The following is a 9,813-nucleotide window of genomic DNA, read 5'->3' as shown; positions in this document are numbered from 1 at the left end:
GGGGATAACACCAAAACGGACTTTGGGGTAAGAGTGGTTTGACTCAATGTTTAATTTAGGGTTTCGTATTTTAAAGCTGTGTCATTACAGATACAACCGTACAAGATACTAGCACTCTAAGGTGACATTTCCGTTATCAATTTATTTGGTACACATGTCTTGGCTATAAGGCCATGTGGTAGTAGTAATCCACTCTAAGGTGACATTTCCGTTATCAAGTTATTTGGTACACATGTCTGGCTCAAGGCCGTATGGTATTAATAGTCCATACTAAAAGGGTGACATTTCCCTTATCAATTATATTGGTAAATATGTTTGGTGACATTTCCTTTATCAAGTATTTTGATAATATATGTCTTGGCGATAAGGCCATGTGGTAGTAGTAGTCCACTCCAAGGGTGACATTTCCCTTATCAATTGTATTGGTAAATATGTTTTTGGCTATAAGGCCATGTGGTATTAATAATCCACTCTAGGTTAGAAGTCCTTTATCAGTATATCACTGGCATAAATAAATAGGCTAGAAGTCCTTTATCAGTATATCACTGGCATAAATAAATAGGCTAGAAGTCCTTTATCAGTATGTCACTGGCATAAATAAATAGGCTAGAAGTCCTTTATCAGCATATCACTGGGATAAGTAAGCAGGTTATAATCCTTTATCGGTATATGGCTGGTATAAATCAACTGAAGTCCATAGTTATATGTTGCGCATATAATCGATATGCCGATGTAACATCTCGATCATTAAAACAGGGACACAGGAAAATAGGCGTGATATTGAACTACACGTTTAAATAATTATCTTCACATTACAGACGATATAATTAATACGTTAGCAGTAATGTAAAGTGAATATAATTGCAGATGTCGGAGCCCGTAAAATAGAACAGGATCAAAAACGTTGTCCAGTAGCAAGCGAAAAATGAAGCCCGTATAGTTAGGCATTTATATAAAAGAAAACTAGATAAAATGTCAATGGGATGGAGCAAGTATAGGAATATCATACAAATAGCGTCCACTGAAATTCTCTTTCATTTCTCTCCGTGTGGGAACGACAAGCTCACCGGGGAGGTCAAAGGAGAATTGTGAGACAGCAAATTGTATGAGATTAATTCATAGGTTCTGTGCGTAAGACTCGAGCAGCTGAGTATGAATGTGCAATGTAGAATGTACACCTACATATGGATGAACGGAAATACTATTTTGTAAAAATCAATCATGATCTTATAGTATTGGTTGTGGCATTTTGAACAAAATAGTATAAAGAATGTATTCCTGGTAGTCAGCCAGGAATAGCACTTTCCATGGTGTCACCACGAAGAGTGAAGGGACAGCAGTGTAACCTTGTTGACATGTGTCAAGCAGGATAGCAGAGCAGTAGGTAGGAAATGGTTAAAATTCAAGTATTCAAAGTAATTGACTAACAGCAACATGATTAACTAATTATTTTGGCCATATAGTATGCTATTAGTCTTATCATAAATGTAATGACAGTATAGCAATGTTCCAGTGCTATGGCAAGGGGAAAAAAATAATAATAATATATATGTATATGTATATATATATGTATGTATATATAGAGTAATTGTGCTTTGTCGCTTCCTATATTTGGACTAAATCGATAGGCAAGATTATACTCTAAGCATAAAAAAATATATATATAGGTAGATTATAGTATTCCATATAGAATAAGGTAATGTGTGTAACTATCATCATATTTTTTACCTAGTCAAGACAGGAACCCATGTGTGTTTTTCCTGGGAGATTTCCCGTTTTGTTTTGTTACTATACAGAATATATCATTGTGCATTTTTGAGAAATACTAGAAGGTCCTCAGGGAACCTAAGGTCAGATTTAGCTAAATGGACATTAGTCAGGATAGGCAGTGTTCACCCCCATCCTCCATAGCAGCTGTCCTGAGTGGCCACACACCAGATGAGATGAGGCAAGCAAGGAGGATTTTTGGGTGAGTGTTAATGAGTCTAGTATTAAGTTCAGTGTTACAGTATTACAGGAGAAAGTTTCTAAAAATGTATTACGTAATCGCTATAGGTATACTCTGTAACAAGTGATTGTAGAATTCAAACATGGGCTTACTTGAGTAAATTGATATTAGTTGTGGCTATATTTAAGAAACCTTTTCAATTTAGCAAATCAACAAGCTCACAAAAGTGTGCCCATGTAGGACAGATATTCCGACATGGCTAAAATGTATGAAGGGCTGAAGTATGTGGGTTGGGACTATTTAATTGAGCGCGAGACGCAGTCCCACCTAAATATACTAATAGGTCCATCCATTAGGGATAATGAAATTGGAATTGTGTTGGTCATATATGAACAAGCAGAAACTTGAGTTACCACATTGGAGCATTGAGTAATGGTATTATATGGACCTAAAGTGAAACGTGTGGAACTCTTACATGAGTCTTATTAGCAGAGTTGATTTACCAAACATAGAAATGAATAGTACTGTGTTTTTGCGTAACCTGTTTATTGTTGAACCACTGATAACACTACCTATCACATCGCACAGTTGCTAAAGAGAGGTCAATACGAGCCACATGCACAGTCAGTAGACTGTCCGGTACTCGGATTTCTGAACAATGTCTGCACTCTGCATGTGTTGGTTTGGGGCCCAACACGGCAGGAAATGGCAGGAAATGACATTTTGGGAACAAGGACATGTGAGTGACAGCGAGCACTCGGACAGATGAACAATGGACCATGGGCTTGATGAACTAATGATTTTCTTTTTCTTTTCATGTGATTGAACACTGGGCATCTCTGAGGCGATGTGCTGATTGTGATGGTGGGGTGTCGGATGATTTCACAATGAGTGGGTGAGTAAAAGTGGCTTATGAGCTTGAGTACTAGGCCTAAATTAAGCAGTTTCGAGACACAGGTAACAAGACACTCTCCTTCAAGGGGGGGGGGTCATTGAGCTTGTGAGCTGAGGTGACCGTATAGTTTTATATACTGGTACTTCTGGTAGTAGGCTTACACTAGCTGGGCATTTGACATTTTTAGGGAATATACTTTTGATTCAATGTGGAGTATGTAGTACTGGCTTGTAAATATGACCATACCATTTTCCTATAGTCAATAATCTAATCAGACAATGGAATTAAAGTTTTAGGACTCACTAGTCTCATAGTGAATTGATCCTGATGTGAATGAATATCAAGGAACAAATAGTTTTAAAAGGCATAATGATTTCTTGAGAGGAACCAAAAATGTAGGGGCCTATATAAGATTACGCTCAAATCAGGAACCCCTACAGCCCAAAAGGGGATGTAATTTTGTACAGAGTGGTCAATTGCCACTCAGATGTAACATGCAAATAGTGGTCTGTAGTCAGAGGCAAGTTCGACTCTACAGATTGACTTGAGTATAGGTAGAGTAGAAATGCGTAAACAATATTGTACCCTTAAATAAAATAGATAATGTACAACGGTATAGATTAAGAGATATGTCATTTGTGGGATACGAAAGATTTAAAATCGTCTGCAGACTAGAGTATTCCTATTTAAGTGGCCTTGCCGAGCCATGAGGCCCATAGAAGAGCCCATCTCCTGTTTCTGTAGCGTGAGGCAACTTGATGTATAAGTACACCCCCTGGACATGACACTAGTATGTCGCAGGGATTGAACCCCAGTCCAGCCCTTGATGCTGAGTGTCAAGCAGGGCGGCACTGGGTCCCATTTTTAGAATCTTTGATTGACCTGGCCGGGGGTCGACGAGCTGCGACCTCCCAGTCTCAGGGCGGTCAGCCGGACACTTTGTCCACAAGGCCACTGAGCTGGTCATTGTTTTAGTTTTTAGGTAACTGGTTTTAAATTACGTGAGAGGCTCATAGCATGTCACTTAAGTAACAGGTGTCCGTGCTGGACACCCCGGTGATTCAGTCTGTAAGATGCGACTCCTTATAAGTCAAAGGGATTTATGAGTCCCACTTCAACAACAAGGCGTTCTAGAAGTCACCTCAGGTGTTAGATTTAACAGTCGCTGTTGCATTGCAATCAGTCTGTGACTGTCATGTTGATCAGTTCATTAAGACACATACACATTTGTAGGATAAGCTATGAGGCTCAATTTGAATTGGGTGTCTAGCTGATCAGATAATTTGTCCCAGGAGGCCAAAGGTTTAGTTATGGATAATATCACTTATATTATCTATATAGAAAGCAGTAAATGGCCATTTATGATGATGTACAATAGAACACCCCTCATTTCGCAGGTGTGGTTTTTGTATTTTCTACTTGCTAGTTGGAAGTTATGGTTTATGCAAGTTACGAGTCATGTAAATACTAGCATTTATTTTATCAATGAGAACATTAGAGGTGCCAACTTTCACAACCCACATGAGTGTGTGCAAAGTCTTTTGGTGTCATTAACGGTGTCAATTTTATAACTTTCGTTGTGACATTGTGACAGCATTGACCAGGTTGTTGACCATGGCTCCCTGTAGGCCTCAAACTCAAGGCCCGGGGCCAAATTAGGCCCATGAAGGAATTATCTTTGGGCCGTAGGATGATATTTAATTAGTATTAGAACTGGGCCTGTGGTATATTGCATGGACCACCATAATATTACAAGTCCCACAATGCACTGCGAGTGCATTGTCACGTATCGAGGGCCCACAAGCGCAATCATGCGTCTTCTCTTCACTATTGATCAGCAGTGAAAGTATATCACTTGTGGTCAACTTTCAGCTACCCCTCTCCCCAAAGATGGGCCGTGTGTTGAAACACAGTCCGGCCCTCGACTTGTACCAATTTTACCAATTTTGGGCCCACTGTGTCAAGCTGTGAGGTTGCAATCTTGTAGATTTGTAAAGTCTTGTAAAGTTGATGATCTTGAGTGAGTTGATGATTTACGCAAATGAGGGGGGTGGAGGCAATCCGGTTTTAGTAAGTATTTTGTATTTTGGCCTGCAGGTCTGATCTACGGGAGGGAACTGGCAGATCAGCTATTTTCAATAAGCGAGTTTTAACGGTTAAAAAAACCACCAAATCTACATTGTATTATATTTTGTTGATTTTTCTGAATTTATTCCTAGATGTTATCTTTCCGATTTGTTATTTTCTAGATAATGTGAGATGAGTTTATTTGAAGTTAGGGAAAGAATTATGTAAATTAACAGTATCGGCTTAACGGCAGTCCTAAATATGTTTTAACATCCCATTAAAGTGGGATGACCAGATCCTGGGCATGCCATTAGAGGCGGATAAGGCCGCACCTTTCCAGCATGATGTATAATCTAGGAATGGCCCATTTTAGCTTATTAAAACTCGCTCAGAATTGAGTGCGTCGGTAGAAAGGACAGGATTTTTAGAAAAAGCAGATCCCAACTACAGGGCCAGATACGTTTGTGCATTATTGTGTATATATTATATATATCCATTGAGTGTCTTTCCTCACCAATGTGTTTAGTCATGCAGCTGTCAATCAAACAGCTGACTTGACTCCTTCACACTGTCATGTAAACTGACACTTTGAGGGCATTCCCAGAGTGGAGAATAAGGAGAAAGTTACAGTTAGTGGTAATAGGTTGGTGGTGTTTTAAATAGCTTGATAATATTATCCCTAGCGATTGTGAGCAGTTCTCTCTGTCTGAATCAGAAATAAATGCTCACAAGGGGGGAACGCATAGGCTAATTTAATTCATTGCATAGGCTAGGTAATTTGAGTCAACGCATAGGCTAATTTAATTCATTGCATAGGCTAGGTAATTTGAGTCATTTGATAGGTATTGGAACATATAGGTAATTTAATTAATTTGATAGGCAGTGGAACATTTAAATTTAATTCATTTTAAGTATTTGTAAATATTTTAATTATTTGTAAGTAAATTGGAGTGACTAGTGAAATAATTCATCATGTTTGATTTATTTGTAGCTTTGTACATGAGTAATTAGTAAACAGCAACATTAACTTGGGGAGTTGGTTTTGGTGGTGTCAATGGCACCTGGCCAAAAAGTAAGCTGAGTCTGTGACTGAGGTCATGTCCTATTGGTTAGGCCACATGAGTTAGCTATGAGTGTGATCAAGGATGAATGACCCGGGTATGTTTGTGTGGTGTGTGATGTTTATTGAATAGGCTTATAAGTGTTAAAATGTAAAATGTATCACTATGTATAACATGTTATCTTTAGATAAAATCATTGTAATGTAATGAAAATTGTTCTTTCCTACTTTCCAGGAAGTCACTGTTAATTCAATTGTTCCTGGGTGGCGAGGATGGCTGATGTAACAATCAGAGATGGCTCTAAATGTGTGACAATTTAATGAATATTATCTTTTTCCCATTGTGCACGGCATGGTTAATATGGTAATATTGACTAACTCACTAAAACCTTAGATTAACTTGTCTAGGAAGAGTTTGTGGTATTGTGATAAAAAAATGCAATTGCAGGAGGACATTACAAGGGAGAAATGAGTATCTGTCTAACACATTACGTCGACAAGGTAAGAAACCAATCCCACAAAAGAGACACGAATGTGTTACAGATCTCAGACATTATTGAAATATTCGGATTGGCATACTGAACTAGAAGTATAGTGTAATAATCTGATGAAATACTGTGTAAAGATTCAACAATGTGCAACATGTCTATAAAGTTAATAACTATAAAGGAGAGTTTTAACCAGAAATTGGACAACCATGATCAAGATAGGTCTTAAATAATTAGGAATTACCATCCGAGAAATTTATAGAACAAATGTTTTAGTATAGAGTGTAGGGTTTGTTTTGTTTTTTCCAGCTCTGAAATCCAGAGAAACATATCAGGAGATGTGTTTAAAAAAGGGAAAAAAACCCAAATGGAAACAAGGAGAACGCAATATGGGTTTGTATGTTGGGTAAATATACACATACATTGACATTAGTCTACTGTTTTATGAAAACAATTAATGTAAAAATAAAGAATAATAATGAAATGAATTCTATATAACCACCTTTTTAATCATGGTGGAAATAATTCAAGTGAACAAATAATGTGCACAAGGTGTTTTTTTCCCCTCTATAGTTCTGAGGTACCTGACAGATATAAATATGGCACATGGGCTAGTGACACCCATGCGTGAAGTCACATCATCATGTCCATCCTACAAGGCTCCCAAGGCCGAAGGCCCACTCACATTCAACCCCGGTCACCCCCCAGTGACAGATGTGAGGAGAGCCAGATAAAGAAGGGATGCTGTGCCAACCATGGGGAAAAAGACTAGATGCCATGAAGCTACAACTTGTGACACAACGAACATTTGTGTGGAGGAAAACCATGCAACCACTATACACTTGAAGTGCTGGCTATATGAAGTGATCGCTCACAAAAGACAAATCGAGGATCGTAGGATTGGAATTTTCGCCCAAGAGAATGGGTTTTCGCCCCTACCAGCCATCAGAAGTGTCCTGAGTGTAATAAAACAAATGATCGTGTGACATTGGATACACTTGAATGTAAACCTTGCTCATTCCAGGATATAGTCCATATATGAAAGTCATCTTTTTGTAGTAAATTTGCATAGAGTATAGTATTTCATGTTCTTTGGTGTCAATTAATATTCATATTCATATAAATTAATATTCAAATTCATTGACAAAAAACTAAAAGGATGGAATGTAAGAGAAGTTTTGAAATGAGAATACTATCCACCTGTTGGTTGTCCGTCAGAGGACCTATTCTTACAGGAGGCCAATGTCTGACCATGTTTGACCACTACTGACCACACCTTCAATGTATTCTCTGCTCTCATGTGTGTATAAAGGAGAGCAATGTAAAGGGCTCAGGAGGCTTGCCTGAGAGCACCTCCCTGGGCTGGTGATCCCTTGTATTAAACAGTATCATTGTTTCATGCCACTCTCTGCCCTGTGTATTTCTTAATGACTCTGATTTGAGTTCTAAAAATATCTTTGACATACGTCACACACCGTTTAGTCAGAAATTGAGTAATTAGCATAATTAATCACTATGAAAACTGGAAATGGCTATAATTCTGATAAATAATTGTACATAATGTGTTGTTTCTATATGATTTGTATGTGCTGAATCCATTTCTGCCGTATGCCGAGTGGTACAACTTACAAGTCACCATTTCGTATTAAGTAATTAGCATAATGAAATGCTAAAAACTGGAAATAGATATCATTTTGATAAATAAATCTTATAAAGGCCCTGTGCGCCGGGTTTCCAGAGTAATTTGCAGCGTTCCATGATTTATTTTGTCACGGAACACATCAGGCTGGGAAACATAGAGCCCTGGGGCTCTGGTGGAGATTGTTGCTGTCCATCGACAAACTGAAACCCTCAGCCCAGTGCTCTTGTGGAGAGAGTCCAGACACACATGCAGCTGTTGTGGTTCCAAAGAACTGGAACCCTCACTAGAGCCCTGGCACTCTGTTGGAGAGTAGACTCCAGCCACACATACTGTACGGTAATGTTGTTGTTGTGCTTCTCAGGAGCCATGACGTTCTGTTGACTCCTGCCATTCACACAGAGTGAGAAATAGACCTCGAAGACACGTCAATTCATCTAAAGGTAGCCATCTCTCTCTCTCTCTGTTTCTGGCAAACAGCGCCCCTACTGTTACTCAGTTATACTCGTGCTCATTAATACATACATACATAGGTGAACACATAGGTGTACACGGACATTGCTGTTCCTTGGAGTGGTTGCACCACTCAAAAACTGGGACCCTTATTTCACCGGCATACAGTGAGTGGATTCTTATTTGGGATACATTAACCTTTAAAAAAATGCTAAATACTAAATGCAAATTACTACATTTTTGACTAAACAGTGACTCGTAGCACTCAGCATAGGCCTACAGCATAAATGGATTCAGTACATAAAAATCTTATAAAAACAACAAATTAAGTACAATCTATCAGAATTATAGCCAATTGACACAATACGTTTTAAGATGGGGGTCTGCAGCCAAATGCATATGAATTTGGTGGTCCTTGACATGAAAAAGGTTACTGAGCATCACTGTTATAAACTTGTATAGGCTTTAGATTGACCTTATTATTATTTCTGAGGGGTTTTTTCCACTATTGTTCCGTGGAAAAGGGAATAGGAACTTTCCAGCAGATGAAGCCAGATGGTCAGATTCCACGTTGCTCACACACACCGTTCTCATTCTGCTTGGCACAACATTTAGGAGGAGTGGTAACTGGAAAGATACATTAGGAACTATAGTGAAGAAACAAGGCCAGGTAGCACAACATTTAGATACTAATACTATAGGAACCATAGTGAAGAAACAAGGCCAGCTAGCACAACATTTAGATACTATAGAGCGTCGCAGTCCCTCCCCCTTTCAGAACAACGAGTGGCCCAGGAAATTAATCGCAATGCATTTTGACCATAGGCATTTCTTAAATTATTCATTTAAAGACCTTTTAAGCGTCGTACGAAGCCAACTCTTGTCGTGACAAATCATGACAACACACACAATATTTTGGACCAAACAAAGAATTAGAAAGTAGAAAAAAACGGCATGTTACAACACTTTTTTTGTTGTTGTTCTTCTTTGTAATTATTACCTTCAACCAAGGTTCATGTTTTAGATTATTAGAGAAAGTAAAAGATAAGTGTTCCTTTTTTTTTTCATTTGCTGCTTGCTTTCATTTAGTGATTTTTGACAGGGGGATCACAGGATCTACTTGTGTGGAGGTAGAGGTACGTACTGGGGCTCCCAAAAAGGTTTGTCACCTCCTCCTTCACACCAATAGTTCCCATAATCTTTTGTGGCCAGATGTAATTTCCTGGGGTCTAGTAGGACTATAGTAAATAAAAAAAGAAATCG

The sequence above is a fragment of the Protomyctophum bolini genome (genome assembly GCF_963924005.1).
Source record: "Protomyctophum bolini genome assembly, chromosome: 21".
NCBI lineage: Eukaryota > Metazoa > Chordata > Actinopteri > Myctophiformes > Myctophidae > Protomyctophum > Protomyctophum bolini.
Note: the sequence above shows the minus strand (reverse complement) of the source record.